The 23,523-nt window shown below is 40.2% G+C and overlaps 1 long non-coding RNA gene across 1 annotated transcript; it reads right to left on the minus strand.

Moving 5' to 3' along the window:
* Positions 1-8,532: 8,532 nt before the first annotated feature.
* Positions 8,533-19,901, minus strand: LOC126937710 (uncharacterized). Its single transcript, XR_007719824.1, has 2 exons — positions 19,636-19,901; positions 8,533-12,179 (listed from the first exon to the last, which is right to left on the minus strand). It is a non-coding gene; the product is annotated as an uncharacterized LOC126937710 (long non-coding RNA).
* Between the last annotated feature and the right edge of the window lie 3,622 nt (positions 19,902-23,523).

The raw sequence follows: 23,523 nt of genomic DNA on the forward strand, positions 1-23,523 counted from the left end.
AAAGGAAGTGTCAAAGTATTAGGAAGACAAATGGTAGTTAAAAATATTGTCCATATAAGTCAAATAGGACTGTAAAAAATGTCTATCCAGTTTAGAATATCTTTCAGTTTTCTCAGATTTTTCTTTTGAGAAATAGCATATTAAAGAACCTATCAATTCAACCTTTAATATTGAGTTTCTATATCATATTTTTTAAAATGAATCTCCAACAGTGGGTAACTGGCTAAATAACCTAAATATACATCAAAATGATGCATTATACAGACTTTTAAAAAAGATTTTCTGCAAGAATGTCTAATGATATGGGAATACAGACACTGGTATTAAAGGAAATCACAGTCTATAAGAGTACTATAAAATATTATTTCATTTTTAATCTATAGAGTATAGAAAAGACTCATTAATAGTTAATGCTATTAATAAATGCAATATTGTTATTTCTATTCTGTACTGTTTCTATGCTCTTCTATTTTCTTCTTTTCATGTATTTCCATTTTTAATAAACATACTGCATTTGTAATAGGCAAACCACAATTGTTAGTATAAAAATTACATTTGAGTTTCTGTGCAATATTATCTAATTGCTGAAGTACCAGAAATACAACATTTCACCTATAAGGCTGTCCCCACCATATACATCCTGAAGACAGCATTAGAACACAGCTTTGCTATCCAGAGAGAAGCACAGGAAATGTGTATCTGTAAATATAGTTGTGTTCATAATAGCACTTTATGTTTGCATAGACACAAATATCATAAACAAAATATCTGTCTCTCAACTTTATTAATTATTAGGATACATAGATCTATTTCAACAGACAACATTGATTAGCTGTAATCCAGGTGTTCATTAGAAAGTATAGTTTTAAACTCATTTTCAGCTAATAATTTTCAATAGCTCAGTTGAGAGAAATTCTATTTTAAATTTTTAAAGTTAAAAGTAACAATTCTGTTAGTACAAAACTGCATATATTTTTCAAGATATTCCAAAATCTAACCCTAGATCAAGCAGGGAGCTGAGTTCTCATGGAATTATTTATCTAACTTGCACTTGAGTGTGACACCAGCAATCTGGGTTGAGAATTCTAAGGGAAAAAACAAAACATGAAAACCATTATTCTGTACATTTCAAAGACATTGTTGAGGATGTTAATCATCTCTCCATGTCTTCTTTAGGAAGACCCCTGGAAGAAATTTCATTCTGATATTTTAATAGCAAGGAGCAGCCAAAATTCGCCCAGTTGGTCTGTTTTCATCTTGTGGATATTATACATGGACTGACCAGGGGTCCCTCTGTAATTGCTCTGGCACAGTTCAGAGCCAAATGTGTGGCCCAGCTGCAGCAAATGTGTAAATCAATGCGGTATGTGTTTTTAGGCCTAATTCTTGACTCGATTTTATATTCCTACCATATTTTCCTTTCTCCTGACTTTTTGGTTTTTGCTTAAAAAAAAAAAAATCCACTAAAGTAATACAGATGTGTGGGAACATATCAGTGAGGACAGAAGAACTTAAGGTCTGAAAAGCAGCAGCCTCTACCCCTCTGCTCTCTGCCTCCACCCCATCCCACTTCCCAGATTCAACCTCTTTTAAATGTTTGTTTTTGGTTCTTTTAGCAGTTACCTCCATAAATCTAGATAAGAGGCTTAACCTCTTTTTCCCCATTTATCATCTTGAGATAATATCTCTAGACACCTTAATATGAAAAGGGGAGGATTTAGCTCATTTAATCTAAGTTTCCTCCTCCACCTCCAAATGTTTTATATTTGCATTATTACTTTTAGTTCTTCTACAGTTCATACCATTGCAACTTTAAATAATATATAAACCTGTTAATCAGAGGCTCCCACTGCAGCTTTTTAATTGTTTGTACTCTTGTAAGCTGTTTCATTTTACAAAGTGAAGAGGCTGGGCGCTTGTAATCCTGGCACTTTGGGAGGCTGAGGTAGGTGGATCGCTTGAGCGCAGGAGTTTGAGACCAACCTGGGCAACATGAGGAATCCTTGTTTCTACAAAAAATACAAAAATTAGCCAGGCATAGTGGTGCACACTTGTAGTCACAGCTACTCTGGAGGCTGAGGAAGGAAGATGGCTTGAGCCTGGGAAGTCGAGGCTGCAGTGAGCCCTGATCATGCCACCCCACTCCAGCCTGGGAACAGAAGGAAACCATGTCTCAAAATAATAATAATAACAATAATAATAATAATAATACAAAGACAACTAACAACACAAATTCAAGAAGAATAAGGTCAGCAAGTCTTCATGATGAATACAAAGGTAAATAGTTAAGGAGTCCTGGAAAATACAAAGGATGGTAACGCAGGCTAAGCAGGCCTCCGATATCACAGTGGGCTCTAAGGTTTATTGTGGTGGCAGCCTCATTTTTGGTTAAATTTAACATTGAGCTTAAGCTGATGCTTGAACAAGTTGCAGACATGTACCCTCATACTCAAGTGAATTTCTTTCAAAACTCTTTGTGATTACTTAAAGCCTTAAGTTTCAAAATTTGTCCTTCCTAAATATTTTAAGGCACTTATTAAATCTTCCTTATTTCCTGTAGAGAAGCTTTTTCTTCTCCTTGTCTTCTGTTGCTTCTCATGTGGAGATTGCTTCGAGGGCTCAGGGTAATGGATTGGGTTGACTTCAGTCAGTGAGATGAGGTTTACAGGTCTATCTCAGCGAACACCTCACCGTGTTTTAACTTGGTGACTCCCCTCCCTATGAGTTCCTCACGCTAGGACACACATCAGACACACGGGGGACCTGGCAGAAGAGCATTCCTGACAGCTCTGGTAAAGGCTACCTCAATGGCAGCCAAGGAACTTACCCTCCCATGCCATTCAGCACCAGCCACCCTCTGGGCAGACAAGAAGCCTCCTCCTAAGGACACACACAAGGGCAGCTAATCAGGCAGCCACTCAGCTTGCGCCCCAGGACAGGTGAATGAGTAGGGTGGTGATTGAATGGGGAATCAAGTGGCAGCTTTGTTTTGTTTATTTTTTCCAAAGGAGGCATTAGTTTATATTATCTACGCAGTCCCTTTCAGCCCTGCTGCTCTTAAGTGCCGGATTTTTTGTTTTGTTTATTTGTTTTGTTTTTTGGTTTCAGTTCTTTCAGATCCTGTTCAGCAGCAAGGACTTTGTGGCCACCGGAGGCTCTTAAACTTTAGTATGCTTGATAATCATCCAGCAAAGTTGTTAAAAAATATACATTTTTATGCAAGAACCACCCCCCTGTCCTTAATACATACACACCCCACCCCCCTAATCCCGATTTCCAATATAGTAGGTCAGGGTGGGAGCTGGGGGATCTATTTTTCACAAGCAACCCAAGTGATGCAAATGCAGGCACAATATTGAGAAATATTTTCCACCCATCCTGCCGCGTGACTAAAGGGAGAACCAACAACCGCACCAAAAAATAATAAATAAATAAATAAATAAATAAATAAATAAATAAATAAAAGAAAAATAAGTGGTAATGGGCCTCCGCAGAAAGAAATCCGATTCCTCCTTTCCCACGAGGAAAACAAAGTTTCAGAGGCGCCAAGACGCCCGTATCTCAAGGCCATGAGATCCCTGCCAGCTCTCCTGCCTCCAAACCTCCACGTTTAAAATCTTTCTCTTCCACCACTCACTGCTCCTCCTCTCCCTGGAGAAGACAGAAACCGACGCGCCACGCTTGCCCTCCTCGCCGCGCCCCGTTCGGTTCGTTAATTACTCGTAGAGGCTCGCGTCCAGCAAAAGAGAAAGTTCCCCAGCTTTACAACTCTCCGGGAAGTGTAGGCAACATTTCCTCTCGGAAAGCTCTTCGCAGCGATTTTCCCAGGGCTGCACTTGAATGAAACCCCCAAAGGAAATTACCACTTAAATGAGGCAGGAGGTGCCGGCTGCCTGTTTGGCCTCTACGGTGTACGCCGCCTGGCAGGCAGTGCAGGTGGCTCCAGAGCCCCGCCATAGGCGACCATAGTGCGGGTGGGCCGGGCCGGGCTGGACCGGGGGTGCGCGGGGAGCTGGGAGCTGCAACCGGGCCCAGGATTTACTCGGGGGCCTTGGGGTGCGCGGGAGCCTGGGGATGCGCGGGGGTGCGGGATGCAGGGCGTGTGTCCCGGCCCAGGGCCAGGGAGTCCGCTTTGGAAAACCGACGCTGAGACATGAAGCCACCTGTTTCCTTCCTGCCAAATCCTTCACTGGCCTGCTGGGAAGGGGACGGATAAAATGATGGGCCTCCTTTAAGGCCCGGCCACCCCGTATTGGAACCTGCCTTAATAAGTGCAGAGACCTCGCAGACAGCCAGGCTGTAGGCTTCACAAAAGCAAGAACAAGATCTGTTCTGGTTTGTTCTGAAAATCTGTTTTAAAATTAAGGTATAATTCAGATACTATAAAATTCGCCCTTTTAAAGTATACTATTCAGTGGTTTTCAGTTATTCAGGAGGTTGAGTAGCCATCACAACTAAGTCCGGAACATTTTCATCACCCCAAAAGAGAAAGTCCTCTGCTCATTAGCAGTCACGCCCCCATTATTCCTTTCCTGCATACCCCTAGCATACCATTAATCTACTTTCTGCCTCTATGGATTTGCCTGTTTGGGGAATCTCACATAAATGGAATCATACTACATGTGGCTTTTGTGCCTGGCATCTTTCACTTAGGATAAAGTTTTCAGGTTATTCCCATGGTCGAGTGCACCAGGACTTTATTCCTTTGTGTTGTGGAATAATATTGCATTGTATGGATATCTGCATTTTGTTTATTCATTCATCAGCTGATGAACATTTGGGTTGTTTTACTTTTTGGCTATTATAAGCAATGCCGCTATGAAGATGCATGTACAAGTGTTTAAACAGACATGTGTTTGATTTCTTTTTAATATGTATGTAGGAGTAGTATTGCTTAGTCCTATAGTAACTGTGGAACCTTTTGAAAGGATCTGTTTTTACCCATACAGTTGATAGCCCAGCCCCCGCACATTCTTTGACAAGTAGATGAATGAATTGAATGGATGAATGAATGAACGGATGGAACTAAGAATCAAATAAATGAGATTATGAGCTTTTGAGTGTAAAGGCATTTTATACTTTATTAAGAGCAATACAAATGGGATTTACTGCTATTATTAAGTAATGATATTATAAGTTCTTAACTTGCAATCTATGGAAGAGCTATAGGACAGTTGTGAATCCCAGAAGTTGTATATAGAATTGAGTATGTGTGCAAGTACCATTGCTTTTAGATCAGGCAAGAGGGGTACCTTAGCATGCCTTACTCTGGCTGTGCCCCTCTCTACAGGACATGATGTTCCAGAGGTCCAAGCAAAGTGCCCACTGTAAGCCTGCTTCCTCCTTTTTTGGCCCATGGTTCTGCTCCTAGAACCTGGGATTTTTCTACCTAAAGAGTTCAAGCCTCTTCCCCAAGTCCATCCTCCCAGCAGCCCCCACCTCCTGCCCCAGAGCTGGGAAGGCCAAGGATGAGAAGGCCACCACTTTCCATAGTAAAATTCCAAGGAGTCCAAGAATTCTATATTCGAACTTGGCCTTCCAGCCTTAGGTTCCTTTGAAGAGCTTAAAAGGGTGAAACCAGTGATGACAGGGGAATCTCAGAGTATTACGGGCAGAGTAGGATGGGGTGGCATAAGGCGTATGGCTCTCCCTTTGTATGCTTGTCCCAGGTCTTATAACTGATAGGAAAGGACCTGTGCACATGTATATTTTTTCAAGGAGAGGTTATTGTAGTTGGCAGGCTCTCGATGACCTCCAAAGTCTGAAATACAGTGGCAAGAGTTGAAAACTAGACAGCACTAGACTAGAAGTCAGAAGTTCTGAGTTCTAGCTCTCTTCTTCCACATACCTGCAAAGTGAACTTGGGTAAATTCTCATAACCGTAAGTCACCCATACAATAAAATGGAAAGAATCATAACATACATTGAAAATGTCTATAAACCATAAAGGAATGCAAGATGTCATTTTAATAGGTATTTCCCCACTTTGTTTTTTGTTTTTGTTTTTATTTCTGTTGACTACAGCTCCTTCATTAGCAGACCCATAAAATTATTAATTCAGGCTCATAATATTGCTACCAGCTAAATTTCACTATGATATTGAAGAAGCTCCACATAAGACAACATTGGGCTACATAATTTGTATAACATTATTCAGCAGTGAATTAATGGCAGTTAAAAAATACCTACCAGGAATTTTAACGATCCTTCCCAAGCTTTCATCTCTACCCAACACCCTCTCACCTAAGAAAAAGAAACCATGACCATTTCAGAACAAAAATATTTTTCTTACAGCTTTGACTATTTAAATGGTTTCCTTTTTCTCCTGTGGTTCAGTACTATTTTTTAGAGTTTCACTGAATGAATTTATTCCAGTATTTGTTTGTTTTGATACTCTTATGTTTAATGGGACCGTATTGTGGTATGTGAATATGTGAGAAATTTCAGCTGTTGACCATGATGGCTGATACATAATGGATGATTTTTTAAATTAACAAAACTAATTCTCTTTCTACATGGGAGAAAATTAAAAAAAAAAAAAAAACCCAGTTCAGTCTATAATGTAAAATATCCAACTCAGTGTTTTATTTCTTTACTCAATGAATTCATTGGTATTATTTATAAATTGTATATAAGGTGAGAATTTAAAGAACATAATTATTCTGGTTGTTTGTACTGTTGTTTGAGGTAGGGTGACCAGCTGTCTTGTTTGGCCTGGAACTGAGGGGTGTTCTGGACATGGGACTTTCCATGCCAAATATGGGACAGTCCTGGGCAAACCAAAATGCTTACTCACCCTAATTTGAAGGTAGCATGTACCATTTTGCCTGTGATTTAAATATAAAAGCCTTGGTAGATTTTTCTGTCAATTTAGATATTCTACTGTCTACATCTCCTGTTTGTAAGTGAATAAGTAATCTATGTCAGTATGACGTTTGTGTACTTTAAGTAGAATAACAAAGGCATAGAGAAAAATAATAATAATCCTTAACATTCTAAATAGATTTTTGTGTGATGAGAAAGAATTGTGGGTTTTCTCTTGTTGATTTTGTGTGTAAATACATTATTTTGTATATGGTTATGGTGAAAAAATCTAAAATCTATTTTTAAATTATAGTATTGAATGTGGAAGGTACGTGATTTTTTACTTTCTCAATTATAATAACTCTTTCTGTGAATTTCCACTTTGATAATTATGGGCCCAGTTTGAATACCTGACTGATCAAAACTGCAACCTGACCTTCCACACCTTTTGATTGTCTTACTTGGCTGGCAGGATGGTCTTGTATCTGTTGGTGTTGATTTTAGCTATTGATATTGTCATTCTTAAGTGTTTTTATTTTTTGTTTAATGAGGTTTTGCTTCCTGCTCTTTTAAGTAACATTCTATTGTCATCATGATTATTTAATGTCTTTTCTTGAAGGGTTTTAATCACTATTGGTCAGTGCTAGTGTCAATGAATTCTGCTAATGCCAATCCTGTATGGAAGTACAAAGGATTAGTAATCTATGCTTGATCAATTGTGAGATGCAGTAAAATTAATAGTTTCCCTCATTATTAATAGTTAAAATAGACACAGGCTAAAAGAATCAGAACACTTGGACATAAATCCCAGCTTGACCACTCTCTAGCTATCTGAATGTGGACAATCACATCAAGTCTCTGGCACCCTGTTTCCTAGCTACAAATGAGAAAGTTGGACTTCATCAGGGATTCCTAACAGAGTTCCTGAGTGGTCTGCAGGGGATCTGTGAACCTTCCTGAAGTTATAGTACCTTTAGTAAATATGTCTGTATGTACAGTCCCCTCCGCAAGAGCATCCATTGCTGCCCACACATGCGAAAGCAGTCCTTGTCCTAAGAAAGATTGAAAACTTCTGAGCCAGATGGCCACTGAGAAGATTCTAGGGGCAGTATATGATGCACAATCATGGGCCACTTCATGATGGGGACATGTTCTGAGAAATGCGTGGTTAGGTGGTTTTGTCGTTGTGTGAACATCATGGCGTGTACTTATACAAGCTTAGATGGTATAGCCACCTACACACGTAGGCTATATGGCATAGCCTTTTGCTGCTAGCCTACAAATCTGTACACTATGTTACTATTCTCAATACTACAGGCAATTGTAACACAATGATAAATATTTGTGTATTTAAATATATCTCAACGTGGAAAAGCTAGAGTAAATATATGCTATAGAAGATTTTTTAAATAGTACACCTGTATGGGGCATGAATGAAGCTTGCAGGACTGGAAGTTGCTCTGGGTGAGTTGGTGAGTGAGTGATAAGTAAATGTGAAGACCTAGGACGTTACTGTATACTACTGTAGATTTTTATAAAATCAGGCTACACTAAATTTATAAACAGTTTTTCTTCAATAATAAATTAACCTTTGTTATTAGAACATTCTTTATAAACTCTTATTTTTAAAATTTTGACTTTTTGTAATAGCACTTAGCTTAAAACACAAATATATTGTATAGCTATACAAAAATATTTTTATATCCTTATTCTATAACCTTTTTTATCTTTAAAATTGTTAGTATTTTTTGCTTTTTAGACTTTTTTGTTAGAAACCAAGACACAAACATGCACATTAGCCTACACAGGGTCAAGAGCATCAATATAATTGTCTTCCACCTCTACATCTTATCCCACTGGAAGTTCTTTGGGGAAAATAACCCACGTACAGAGCTGTCACCTCCTATGACAACAATGCCTTCTTCTGGAACACCTCCTGAAGAACCTGCCTGGGGCTTTTTATAGTTAACTTTTTTAAGTAAATAGGAGTACACCCTAAAATAACTGTGAAAACTATAGTACGGTAAATACACAAACCAGTAACATATTATTTTCAAGTATTTATTATTATCAAGTATTATGTACTGTATGTAATTGTATGTGCTATTCTTTTTTACAACTGGCAAACAGTGAGTAATGTGTTGCTCTACCACATTTTGATAGCTATAATGTCACCAGGCAATAGGATATTTTCAGGTCCTGGGATTACCATCATATATATGATCTGTTGTTGACTGAAAAGTTGTTATGCAGTGCATGCTTGTATACATTTTAAAAAACAATTGTCGCCAGCCTATTTAAGACAAATTCAGCAGACTCTACTAAAATTTCCTAAGTGAGGACTGTGAATGGCTTGCTAAGGGTCCATGGGCATCCTGGACTTCCTGCTGCCAGAGAGCTGCACAGGTGAAAGTCTAGGGTAAAGGCAGTGAAAGGAGTTCCCTTCAGTCTTGGGCTGAGGAATTTGGAGTTAACCTTGTTAGAAGCAGACTTAGAAGCTACAAGATCGTATAGAAAGGGCGTTTATCCCCACCTTTGCGGGTATACAGGTTATTCTACAGACAAAGGGATACCCGAGCCATGTCTTGAAGGATAGTCAGAGTTAGCCAGATCCCGAAGGAGACGAAGGAAGAAGAAAAGATTGTGTGCAGAGTCTTGGAGGTTCAAGAACACCTCAGTCAGCTAGGGAAGGGTGAAAGCTCAGTGTGGTCAGAGGGGAGACTTGCAAGTCAGAAAGTTAGAAAGACGATACTGGTTAACCACTGCATCCTGAAGGCTCACAGCATGGAAGCGTCCTTTTTTTCTGTGTTAAAGAATTTTATTTTATCCTGAAGATAAATCCATAGTAAGATTTTAAACCAAAGACTAATAGAACCGGACATATTTTAGAAAGGTCATTCTAAGTTTTTGGCAACCTTCCTAAACTTCTGTTTCCTCACTGGTAAAACGTGCATCCGTGCAATGCCTACCTTATGAAAGGGTTCTGCGGATTACATGAAATTGATATAAATTGCTGAGCACTGCACTCAGTTAATTTTGATGATTGTAATTATTGTAAATCCCAGTTCTCATTGATCTTTTCTTCTGACTGGAACATGAACTACCAAAAATGTTGGGCTAGACAGGGTAAGATGAAGAGGGAGCAGAGAGCAAAAGAACAAAGGGAACCTCAGAGGGATTCAGTGACTTTCTCAAGGTCACTCAGCTATGAAGAGTATGACCTAGGACTTGCACCCAGGTCTGCCTGCCTCCAGAGCTTATACTTTTAACTCCCTACCCAGAAAGCTCTCCTTCCACCTTTTTAGACTCTAGCTCTAGACATCATTTCAGAATCTCCCAGAAACCCTGCAGTCTTTTCAGAGAGACAGTAACGATTCCCTTTTAAAAGAAAAGGTTTTTAGCATTTCCATACCCTAGCCCAAACTCTGAGTGGGCAGCTGCTTTTCAGTTTAGAAGGTATCAAGGGTTTGGAAAGCACTAGAACCTGCTTCTTGGCTGTGAGAGGAAAACCTGGCCAGGCCTCTGAGAGTCTTCCAACAAAGCCTCACTCTCCCCGTGTAAGCAACCCCTAGGAGACCCCAGGACAAAAGCCTGCCTGGTTTCTGAGGTCGCTGGCATGGGGCCAGCCCCAGGGGTGACCAGAGGACCTGCCTCCTCGCTGCTGCCAGGGAAACAATGGTCCAGGGCCCCCAGCCAGGTGCAGCAGACCCTTCCAGGCACACAGGCTCACAAGTGGCAGGCTTTTTGTGAGCTCCAGGAGCACCAGCCAAGAGGGAGGGAGCTTTGGTTTGGTTTGGCCCCTTATGGAGCTCAGTGCATGGGGTTTTCAGGAGATCTTGGGTTTCAGTTCACACCCCATTGGATTCTACATCAACCTGAAAACTCACGGGGACGGTCAGCTGAAACAACTGAGTTTCGTTGGCTCTCCCCTCAGAGCCATAAATCACACTGTTGCCACTGAGGAAAAGAGCAGGCAACACGAGAAACTTGGCCCATCCTGGTTCTAATTTATCCTAAGTACGTGGGGGGTGGGGGAACTGTTGTAAATGACAGGGATTTTCATTGCACAACTGCTTAGGTTTTCATCATGAAATGTTTCTATGAAGGTACTGAGGTGTGTTTCCTTAGAACTAGGTTCTGCCTCATATGACTAAGACGTCAATTCTAGGCCCAAATTAATCAACATCATCACCATCATCATCATCACTTAGAAGTACATTATATGGTCAAATATTGTGCTAAGCTCTTGACTTTCATTAGATCCGCAAGTGAAGTAGGTGCCATTATTATCTCCATTTTATGGAGGTGGGAACTAGGCTTAGCTGGAAACTCAGCAGAGCTGGGATGTAAACCTAGGCCCGCAAGCTTAAGCACTGGATAGACTGTGAGAGAACTTTCTAGCCCAAGGCACAGAGAGCTTCTCTTCACAAGGTTCGTAGAAGGGGCTGGGCGACCACAGGTTGGGGACCCCTCACAGGATCCCGGCTGGAGGGCGGAATTGCTGATGAAGGCAACATGGTAAGGTCCAGGCTCCCATGACTCTCTGCCAGGTCCGGCTGGAAGCAGCAGAGCTCTGTCCCTCCTCTGCTGGTGTGGAAGCCCCGACTGGAAATGCCGCCCTGGAGTCTCCCCTTCTCTTTGTTAAATCCCATTAACACTGTGGGAGTTACCCCTCTGCCTCAAGGAGAACATAGACCTCTAATTGCTGTGAAACCCTGTTCGGCTACCACCCGTAACTCTGGATCTCCTCCTCCTCTGCTCACCACTGGGGGGTGGCAAATGTCTGTCAGGGGCTCTTCCAGCCTCTGCAGCCCTGGCTTGGTACCCCAGATTATTAAGTCATTTGTAAAAATAAAACTTATGTGCTCTCTAGAATGTCTTCCTAAAATCAGCTATCACAGCATGGTCCTCTGAATTTTTTTCCCGGGTGCATACAGCGAATGGCCAATCCCAGTGCAGCGTGGAGAGATGGCAGGTCTGCAGTCTGTTTGGTCTTCATCCTCTCTGGGGAATCTTTTTTCTCTCCCAGTACCACAGATTAATATTCTGATTCACATTCTGTGATGCTGCCGTTCTTCTTTCTTTTCTTTCTTTCTTTTTTTTTTTTTATTTAATACCTGCATAAACAGCAGTGCCCCAAGTTATGTAGACCGGATCAGTAAGCCAGTGATGAGCCGTGAACACCTGGACACTGATTGGATGACATTTGCAAAGAATTGTGCGAAGCATCTGGGAGCGAATGCTTGCACTTGGCAGCAGGGCGGCTGGCGCGGGAGAGCCAGGGTCATCCCAAGAACTCTGTGTGATCCCAGCCCAAGGACCAGAGACAGGGCTTTCCTTGAAGGGAGGTACTGAATGAAAGGTGAGTCACGTAACTACAGCGGAGAGAAAGGGAAACAGAAAATGGTGAAGTTAAACAAAGGGGCAGGAAGAAAGAGGAGAGACAACAGTGTTCCTCCCACCCTGCAGGGAGAAAGGAGCCGCCGCCAGGGCTTCAACTCAGTCCTCTCCCGCCATCTAGTGGTCATGCTTAGTGACTGCAGCACAGACTACTAAGGGAGACCTTGACACGGGGAGGTGTCGGTGAGATCGCTGCCTTATGGCCTGAAGAGCAGACATCCTCAACACAAAGGGTAACTCAAGCCAAAACCACCACCAGGAAAGCAGACCCTTTTCTGTGGAAGGGCTTGTTTGTTTTTATTCGAAATACTGTGCAATTAAAGAACAGATGTGTGTCTTGCTCAATCTGCAGGTTAATGGAGGTTGGCTTGGAAATTCCCCAGCCCCTAGCAATTTCTTTAAAAAGAATTCACGTGTGTAGCACACGATTAAAATCTCTGTCAGGCAAAGCCAGTTCTTTATGAATAAAGACTATTTGTTACTTCTGTTTTCTGGCACAATCCAGAAGCCAAACATTCCTTACATTTTGAAGAGGATAGGGAAGGAACCCTGTCACATCAGATCCCTTGTCTAGACTCCACTCCCTACTCCGGGAAGCTTAGGTTTTTATCCTCCTCTAATAATTAGCTTTCCTGTGAAAAATACATAACGTAGGTTCTGGCCAATTTTTTTTTTTTCTCTGCAGATTTTCTTTCCCCATTCTCAAATACGAAATATTTGAAGTTCCCAGTGATCAAATCTTGGTACAGGTGTTCGCTGATTGAATTATAAAATGCAGAGCTTTTTGGCAGCAAGAACTAATGTGTAAAGAATAAAACACATATGTACACAAGGAGTTACAGCTTCAGAAATATATATGTCTACCAGGAGTAATTGTGCTTGTCTATGCCAAAATTTTCACATGTATTAGATTCTAAGAGGTGACAAAAAGATCAAGTAAATACAGCCTGTCAACATTCCTTTTTCTCTGTGTCTGTGTATATGAGATGAACAAAAATTGTAGATCTAAGCAGCAGGGTGCTTTCTCCAGGTTCCTCTGCATTCTTTTCTGGATCACTGTAAATGTATATATCTTTGACTGGATATAGATGAAGGTGCAGCCTAGGCCTGTCCTCACAGGGAAGGTCTGATGTTTGTTTGTTCTACAGCACATCTGTGCAGGTCTGTGGGGTCACTAGTTTTTCTGGGAGTGACAATGTATGCTCCCTTACGTAAGGCAAGCTGTGTTTTACTGCGGTACTGGACGCCAAGGGTCCAAGGGTGCTACAGAAATTTCCACTTTGATGCATTGATTGCTCTGGGGCCAAAGACCCCTAAGAATTGACTCTACTTGAAGCCTGACCTTCAAGAGTACTGAGCCTAGAACAGTCAGAAAAGCTGGGTTCGTTCTGTCTGTGCTGCATTCAAAGGCGTGATTACGAGCCAAATGAGCTGAAGGATTGTAATTATGGGGCAAGCAATAGACTCTCACAGAGATAGGAGAGCAGGAAGATGCTAGGCAGTTTGGTGGTTGCTTTGGTGAAGAAGTTATTTCACTTTGTCCTGTGTTTTACCCTCAGAGATTCAGTCTCCTTTTATCTTCCTTTATTCACCCTGGGCCCAACCTTAGGAAATTGACATCTGCAGGCAATGAAAGGTATTTATTTTGAGCCACAAGACATGGGATCCTTATTTGCTCTTAAGGAGGAGTCACACCCTCATGGGGTCCTTACTGGCTCTTGAGGAGGAGCCACACCCTCATGGGGTCCTTACTGGCTCTTGAGGAGGAGCCACACCCTCATGGGGTCCTTATTGGCTCTCAAGGAGGAGCCACACCGTCAGTGGCTTGTGTTGGGAAGATGTCTGGAAGCCCTGATCCCACTGATGGACACAGCTGACAAGATCAGTGATGGAAACCTGACCAAGATGACATTCTAGAAGCCACAAGGGGTATAAACCAAGAAACGGGAGAAGCAGGGAATAAGGTAACTAGTAACTGCAGGAGAAATGGGGTGGCAGACTCCCCCAAAAGCAGCCATAATGGTAGAGTTCTAGCAAAGAGAAACACTGATATCTGAGGCTGGGGATGACACATCTTAAATTGCACAACCACCCTAAACAAGCTGTCACAGCTCAGCTGACTGAGAAGGACATCCTGGCCACTCTCATTTTTGTTTTCCTTACTCCTCTGCAAATAGTTTGATAGTAACACCCATTGCCTGAACCAACTGGGTATATATATCCATGTTCCTTAAAGGGATTGCACAGCCAGCTGCTCTGCTCCCTCTCAGGCATGACGGTGGCACAACGGAGTGAATACAGTGTAATTTCTGTTTGTTCATCACCCTTGCTACCCACTTCCATTTAGAAATGATCTAACTCTCTGTAATCCCAGCACTTTGAGAGGCCGAGGCGGGTGGATCACCTGAGGTCAGGAGTTCGAGACCAGGCTGGTGAAACCCCGTCTCAATTAAAAATACAAAAATTAGCCAGGCATGGTGGCGCATGCCTGTAATCCCAGCTACTCGGGAGTCTGAGGCAGGAGAATCACTTGAACCTGGGAGGCAGAGGTTGCAGTGAGCCGAGATTGCGCCATTGCACTCCAGCCTGGGCAACAAGAACAAACTCTGTCTCAAAAAAGAAAAAAAGTAAAAAGAAAGAAATGATCCGACTCTCTATGTATTTGTCTTTGTTGGGGGATGTTTGGCAGATTGCATTCTCCAAAGGTGACAACAACCATATCCCCATTTCACATGTTCTTCTACAATGTGACCTTGTCATTCCTCCATGAATGGGGTGGGCTTGTGACTGCTTCAACCAAGAGGACAGCAGAACTGCTGCAATGTGGCTTCCAAGGTGGGCTAATAAATGACAAAGGACTGCTTCTTGATGTGTGGCTGGGTAGGTAGGGAGGGGAATGAGCCAGGTCAGGAAAGATCCCAGGGCACAGGGATGGCTGCTTTTCCTCATCATGGCTAGGACAACATGCCTCCTCCATTCTAAGATGCTGTGTATTTGAAAAGTATTATCAATTCAATGAAGACTTTAAGGGAACAGAGTCCCACCACCTCAATGTTAAACGTGTCATCTATTATGTGATACATTAAAGGAAACATTAAAATATGAAAGAAATTCATGAAATGCAGGAAAGTATGGTAACTCTTTGGGTGTCCTTGGACATCTTTCCGTACATTCTAAGAGTCTAAAGGATGGAAGGCTTCTAGGCCTTATAAACCTTGACCTCCCTAGTGTGTGCCAGCCGTGCCAATTTATCCACTAGGCACAGTGTGGAGGGCCCACAATACTTTTAAGGTCCCAGAAAAATGTCTTTATTTCTTTTAACAATTTTTAAAAAACCAGTAGGTTAAATTAAATGTTATAAATGTAAATATATACTACTTAATATGCAATATATAACAGGAATATATTCATCTTTAGGCCAACACTCATACAATTTTTAATATTTAAGATATTTCATGTCTTTATAAATATTTAAAAGTTAATATCTAATATGTTTTATGGAGAAAAATCCTCATGCATTCAAGTTGTCTTTGATCACCTGAGACTCAGACATGTACAAGCTTCTCTTTTACCCTCTCAATATCCAGATCTCAAGGAGCCTCTAGGAATGAATCCCAGGAGGGATTTTGTCCTTTCAGCACTTCCATATTTGGAGTCTAGGTGGCCCCATTGCTCTAGAGTTAGCTGTGTGATGGGCTGTGATTTACAGTGACTGCTAGGATGCTCGCCAATGCCTCCTGTGAAGCAGGCAGAGGTTACTGCTTTCAGTAGAGATAGTTCAATGTGCACAGCTGGGAGGAGGCCTGGGATTTTTCATAGCTGTCATTCTTTTAAACCCTCAGTCCCCAAGGATAATCCCATGGAAGGTAAAACCTGGCCATTTTCAACTCTGCTTAAATTATTGAGCATGCTGGGCATAAAAAATTTAAATGTCTAGGAAAATAAATAAGGTGCATAAAAAGTTTTTATTGCCTGTCTCCAAATCAGAGAAGAACACTAAATGGCTGCTTTTTAAAAACATCATAGGAAGTTCCTGCAATTTGGTATGAGATCTCTTGGCTCCCCTGAAAATCATGGACTCAAATACTTAGGGATGGACTATCAGAAAAAATAGAATTCCCTGAAGCTATTTCATGCTTAGCGAGATGGCTTGTGGAATTTTTGAGTGAAAGAATACCTTTTCCACTTTTAGAGTCTTTAGGCTAGTCTTTTAGACTGGATGGTTGCTCATGAAACAATGGGAACAGGCTGATGCATCAAACTTTAGTTTCTCTAGCTGCTTGGAGAAGGACATACATGCAAACATGTATGAACAGAAATAAATGAATCAAGGTACATTTTCAGAGCATAAAAACCCACTCATAGGATTCTTGGGAAGGAGTGTCATTTCTTCTATTTCTGCTTTTAATTTGTCTTACATCAATAGAGACTTCTTAACCCTTTTCCCCTCTCTTGGCCACTTTGAAAAGTGATTTGCTCCTATCACATTAAATTCAACTTTCATGTAAGTAATAGATATGCTTTTTGTATTGTGAGTGGCCAGCAGGGCTTGGAGTCACTTTTTTATGAAAGGAGGTGAAAAGAGACCTTGTACCGTAGAGTTCCCTGATGAAATGCATGGTTAGATGTTGTGTTCTCTCTAGGAAAATATAAGACTCCCTCAGCTAAACTTTACTGAACTATGTTCAGGGAAGGAATTTAAATGCTCCCCCAAAATCATGATGAATATATTTTTCTCTGTATGCATGGAAAATGAGGCTTTATTTTTTGATCGAGGTGAGATTATTCAATATTGCATATTGTACATGGCATGGTAAGTTCTAAATTCTTTTTTTTTTCTTTTTTTTTTTTTTGAGATGGAGTCTCACTCTGTCGCCCAGGCTGGAGTGCAGTGGTGTGATCCCCGTTCACTGCAAGTTCCACCTCCCGGGTTCACGCAGTTCTCCTGCCTCAGCCTCCCAAGTAGGGACTCAGGCACCCGCCACCATGCCCAGCTAATTTATTGTATTTTTAGTAGAGACGAGGTTTCACCGTGTTAGCCAGGATGGTCTCGATCTCCTGACCTCATGATCCGCCCACCTCAGCCTCCCAAAGTGCTGGGATTTCAGGCTTGAGCCACCACGCCCAGCCATGTAAGTTCTAAATTCTTAGTGAAGATGATAAAACTATAGAAAGGTCATTAAATGAAATGTTATCTAATAAAGATGAGGAGAAGACAGGTAAATGGTAACCATTTACCACAGGTGAACTGTTGGTGGTAGGTTGATGATTTACATTGGAACACCCGCCTGCCATAATAATTATGAATAAATAGTACATGGCATGCGTCAACATTATTCTAAACTTGTTGCTTATATCGACTCAATCCTCACAACAACCCTATAAGGGTAGGTACTATGATTATCTTTATTTTATAGATGAGGGAACTGAGCGCCGAAAGATTAAATAACTTGCTCAGGGTCACAAACAAACAGGAGCAGATCTGGTTTGAACCTAGGCTGGCTTTAGACTGTATGATTTTGCACTCAGTCTTCTGCCTCTCAGATCCAGCTTCCGATCAATACACGTCGTGTAGGTTGTATAGATCGGTCATTCCTAGAACTCACTGCTCTGTCATCCCTTACTGCCCAGGACTGTGTAGTTATAGATATGTGTCGCACACAGGCTGGTGGGGAGTGTGGAGAGTTAACCCCAACCCTGCCCTAGCAGCTCTCAACCAATGCCCAAGGAGATGGCAGATAAATACCAGATCACTGCAGGTGGGCTCCTTTCAGGCACCCAGAGGCTCCCAGCAGGTAGCCCACAGCAGTAGGCTGGCCCTCAACATACCCAATGCTGGTTTGCTTCCCTTCCCTGTTTCACTTCCTCACTTCCACGGCAGTACTTCCTGGGATCTCCTCCTAAATAAACTGCTTGAACTCAAATCCTTGTCTCAGGGTCTGCATCTGGGGGACTCAGCTTAAGACGTGGACTTTGTATTTAATAGTTTGAAAAATCACGACTGCTGAATTAATCATTGGCAACTATGAAAATTGTCCTAAAACTAACTCCATTTCATTCTGCCATACTGCATTGACCAAAAACAAACAAATAAAGTCAATCTACAAGAAATATTGAGAGTCTACCGAATGATTTTAAACAATTCTGGGTAATGGAGGAGATCATTTATTTCTATGCCCCTGCACTTAAACGAATCAATTTCATAAATTTTCTTAACAGAAACTTCAAAAAAAGCAAATATATCAAATGTTGCATGACTATATCAAGGACCCCAAATTATTTTTAGGTTCTGACCTAAAAGCTAATAAGTCAAATAAATAGGATATTGAAAATACTCAGATCAATGTAAAACGTGCCACATTCCATTCCATTATAATTTTTCCAATATATTGAATACATTGGGCTCTGATATAGTTTGGCTGTGTCCCCACCCAAATCTCATCTTGAATTGTAGTTCCCATAATCCCAACATGTCATGGGAGGGACCTGGTGAGAGGTAATTAAATCATGGGGGTGGTTACCTGCATGTTGTTCTAGTGAGTTTTCACGAGATCTGATGGGTTTATAAGGGGCTTTCTGTCCCCCTTTGCCCCACACTTCTCCCTGCTGCCATCATGTGAAGAAGGACATACTTGCTTCCCCTTCTGCCATGATTGTAAGTTTCCTGAGGCCTCCTCAGCCCTGCAGAACTGTGAGTCAATTAAATCTCTTTTCTTTATAAATTAGCCAGTCTCAGGTGTTTCTTCGTAGCAGTATGAGAATGAACTAATACAGACTCTTTTGGAAAAAAAAATTTTTTTTTCCACAAACTGTACGTTTTGATATGTAATTGTATTTTTAATTTGTCCTAAGTATATGTTGGTATCTAGATATTTTCTCTTTTGCCAAAAGCCCATGTGAGCTATTTTTCTTGCTCTCTTTAAACGCTTTCCTTGTTCTTCCATTTTATTTCAATTAGAGACTGTAGCAATAAAAGCACATCACAATGTCCAAGATTGAGCTTAACTGGTACATTGCCATCACCTCCCAAAGCACAATAAAGTTGAGTACTCTAAAAATAACTGTGTGAAAGAAGGCATAAAATCACTTGCAGTGATTGTTCTCTAAGTGCGTCTCTTTGGGCCTGTTTGCTTACTAAGCTGAACCCCCCGAGAGCAAGCCACAGCCAGCACTGTTCTTTCCCACCACAGAAATCATTTCCCTGAAGCGAGCTCGGATAGGTTCCATAGCTTTCTAGGTACTTTCTGGTAATAAAAGTTCTCCTGAAAGTGTTAAATAATTAAAACCCCATTCAGTGTGATATCAAAATTCCAACCTTCATTTAATTTAAATTTTCTCCCCTCCTCTTTTCAGATCCTGGGGAAGAGAGGAAGAAACCTTATGACCCAAATTATCTTTCTTGCCCAGAACATTGTAATCTGGCAGCAGTACCTTCTATGTAGTGGTTGCACAGTGGTTGGCCCCCTTTTTTATAGCAGTTTGGTGGTTTCCTAGAAGTTCTTCCTGTTAGACATGGTAAGGGCAGTTCCTCTGAGGCAGGCAAGGCAGCATCTGGCTGGTCACATGGACTGTCCTCCTCCCAGGCTTTGGGCTTTTCTTGGACCACCTGTGGGTGGGTCTTGGATTCCTATGATTCTCTTGGGGAACACCTTTAAGATGACTTTCACTGGGACCCTTTTATGGCATACACACCTGGAGTCTGGGGAAACACACACAAGACTCTTCATTGGCAGCAGACAGACAACCACAGCCTGCATCTCACCTTTAGAGCTTCCACGCTCCAACACTGTGACATGGGGGAGAAGTGGTGGGAATGAGAGATGTGGAAAGGAGAGTGGAAGATGTGAGCCAGGGAGTAAGACGGGGAAACTGCACAGAATGAATCGAAAACCCACACACTGTCTCAAAGCATAGAAGACAACAGAATACTTCTCTCTTTTTTTTTTTTTTTTTTTTTTTTTTTTTTTTTGATAAAGGCAGAATAACCACAGTATTAAAAGATGACACAAATAGCACGAAATAACAACAAAAATACCAGGCCAGTCTTTCATAATATAATGAGAAGTGCTAAATACTGGCAAATAAGATTCAGCAGTAACTTAAATAAATGCTATACTACAACCAAATAAAATAGTTCCCAGGAATGTAAAAATAGTTTATATTAGGAAATACATATATGTGTATGTATACACACACATACACACACACACACACACATAATGTCAGTTGTTAGAAGAAAAATATGATTATTTCAAAGGATAATGACAAGATTGTAATAACGTTCAACTCAAATTTTTTATTTAAAAAAATAATTTAGCAAACCAGGAATAGACGGATGCTTCCTTAATACAAGGAAGAATATTTATCTTAAGCCAATAGATACTCTCTTAACAGCAAAACAAGCGCTACAGGCATTGCCATTACCAAAGAAACAAAATAAGGATTCTCTTTGTCCACACTGCTGTTTAACACTGTTGTTAAAGTTCTAAATATTCTACTAATATTTGAAAAAGAAAAGCGACATACATAGTTACTGGAAATGAAGAGACAACGTAATCACTATAAGCAAATAATATCACATAATCTTAAAACTCCAAAGCATCTACTGAAAAACTATCAAGGTATAGATATGAGACAAAAATACAAATTGAAATGTTTGTTATGTATCTGTTAGAATACATTTTAAGTAGAAAAGCAACTAAAACAACAAAAGGTTTCTATTCATGATTTTAACAAGACACAGAGAAAACCTGAGGGATAAGCTTATGTGCATGATCTATATGAAGAAAATCATAAGACCTGGCTGTGATTCATAAAAATAGAGAGATTGATGACGTTCCTGGATGGGTAAATGAATACTGTAAAGATGTCATATTAATGTAGAGGTCGAATGTCATTTCAATCCAAATCTCAATGAGATTTTTTCACAAATTTGACAATGTGCTGATAAAATTCATCTAGAGGCAAAAGTGCACACTAAATGCCAGACACACACATACAAAGAAAGAAAACTCAAGATCAGTTCTACCAAATATACATTTTAAGACCATAACAAACAAAATTTATGGCTAAAAATTTAGGAAAGAATCAAATTAGATATTTCCTAAAGAAATAACATTTAATTTTAGATGGCTAAGTGAGATCAAAACAAAATAAAACCTGAAAGTAGAGGGAGACAAATGTCTGTGGTCCCTTTGTGAATAAGGACATTCCAACCTAAAAGCAGATAAAGAAAATACAAAATTAAAATAAGAATAAAAACTTAGATTTAATTTCAAGGAAAATCTGGAGCTTCCATAAGTCAAAATATTTAATTACCAAAATTAAATGTAGGTACAAAAAATTAGAAGAAAATTTGCTACACATAAAGCAGGTAAGTTATTTGCACCCATACAGAAAGAACGTGGAATTCATTGGCCGGGCGCGGTGGCTCACCCTGTAATCCCAGCACTTTGGAAGGCCGCGGCGGGTGGATCACGAGGTCAGCAGGTCGAGACCATATTGGCTGACACGGTGAAACCCCGTCTCTACTAAACAAAATACAAAAATTAGCCGGGCATGGTGGCGGGTGTCTGTAGTCCCAGCTACTCGGGAGGCTGAGGCAGGAGAATGGTGTGAGCCCGGGAGACAGAGCTTGCAGTGAGCTGAGATGGCGCCACTGCACTCCAGCCTGGTAACAAAGCAAGACTCCGTCTAAAATAAAAAAAAGAAAAAAGAACTTGGAATTCATATTCCTCATTAGGAATGGTACAGAATTTAACCATAAAAATTAAGGTTCATAAAATAGTCTTTGATCCAATGATTCTATTTATAACATCTATCCTAAGAAGTATATTAAACATGCACAAAAAGACATATAGGCAAGTTTATTACGTTATCATTTATGCCAGGAAAACACTAGAAATAGCCTACATGTCCAGCTCTAGAGAAGTGACTATAATACATCCATATAATAGAATGCAGCTGTAAAAATGACGTTTTCCAAGAATATGTAATAATATGGAAAATTGCTCCTGATATAATGCTATGTGGAAAAAAGCAAGATATAAAACTATGCATTTCAGTTTCCATAAATATGAAAATGTGTATTATTTATTTACTTAGACGTACATACAGACACATTTGTAAAAGTGGAAGGAAATGCTTCAAATGTTAACAGTGAGTTGACAATGTCTGGTGAAGCTTCTCTCTTCATTTTTGTTTTAAATTCTTAGGTAAATTTTTAAGCTGTGTAAAATAAGCACATAGTACTTTAAAAAATTTTTTAGAAGAAGATGTACACATTCTTTTAAATTATTGAAGTAAATAAGAACAAAGTTGGAAGACTTGCACTTCTCGGTTTCAAAACTTCCTACACAGCTGTAGTAATCAAAACAGCATGGTACTGGCATAAGTATAGACATATACCAATGGAATAGAGTTGAGTGTCCAGAAATAAACCATACATGTATGGCCAATAAATATTTTGCAAGGATTCCAAGACTACTAAAATGAGGAAAGAATCGTCTTTTCAATATATGATCCCAGGTTACCTGAATATTCACATGCAAAGAGTGATTTGGGCCTCTACCTCACACCATTTATAGAAATTATCCCTAATGGATCTAAGACTTCCCGAAATATAAGTGCTAAACCTGTAAAACTCTTAGAAGAAAATATAGCTGTGATATAGCTTTTTGACCTTTGGTTAAGCAACAGTTTTTAAAATATGACATCAAAAGCACAAGCAGCAATAAGTAAATAAATAAAATAAATAAATAAATGGACTTAATCAAAATTAAAATCTTTTATGTGTAAAATAAAACTATCAAAAAAGGGAAAAGATGACCCAGAGAATATAAGAAAATCTATGCAAATAATATATCAGATATATCCAGAATATATAAAGAACCTCACAAAACTCAAGAACAAGGTAAATAACCCAATTAAAAGATGGACAAAGAATGTGAATAGATAGTTCTCCAAAGAAGATATGCAAATGGCCGATAAGCATGTGAACAGATGCTCATTAGGAATTAGAAAAAGGCGAATAAGAAACCACAATGAGATGCTACTTCATACCTACTAGTACCACTATCATAATAATAATCATAATAATAATATACCAAAAAAATAACAACTGTTGGTAAGGGTATGGATAAATTGGAATCTTTAATACATTGCTGGTGGGAATATATTATAAAATGGTGCAGTGCTCTGGAAAAAGTTTGGCAATCCCTCAAAAGTTAAAGATTTGCCATATGACCCTACAGTTCTATACCTAGGTATATGCCCAAGAGAATTGAAAATATATGTTCACACAAAAGCGCGTACAGGAAT

This window comes from Macaca thibetana, chromosome 15, assembly GCF_024542745.1.
Source record: "Macaca thibetana thibetana isolate TM-01 chromosome 15, ASM2454274v1, whole genome shotgun sequence".
In the NCBI taxonomy this organism is placed as follows: Eukaryota; Metazoa; Chordata; class Mammalia; order Primates; family Cercopithecidae; genus Macaca; species Macaca thibetana.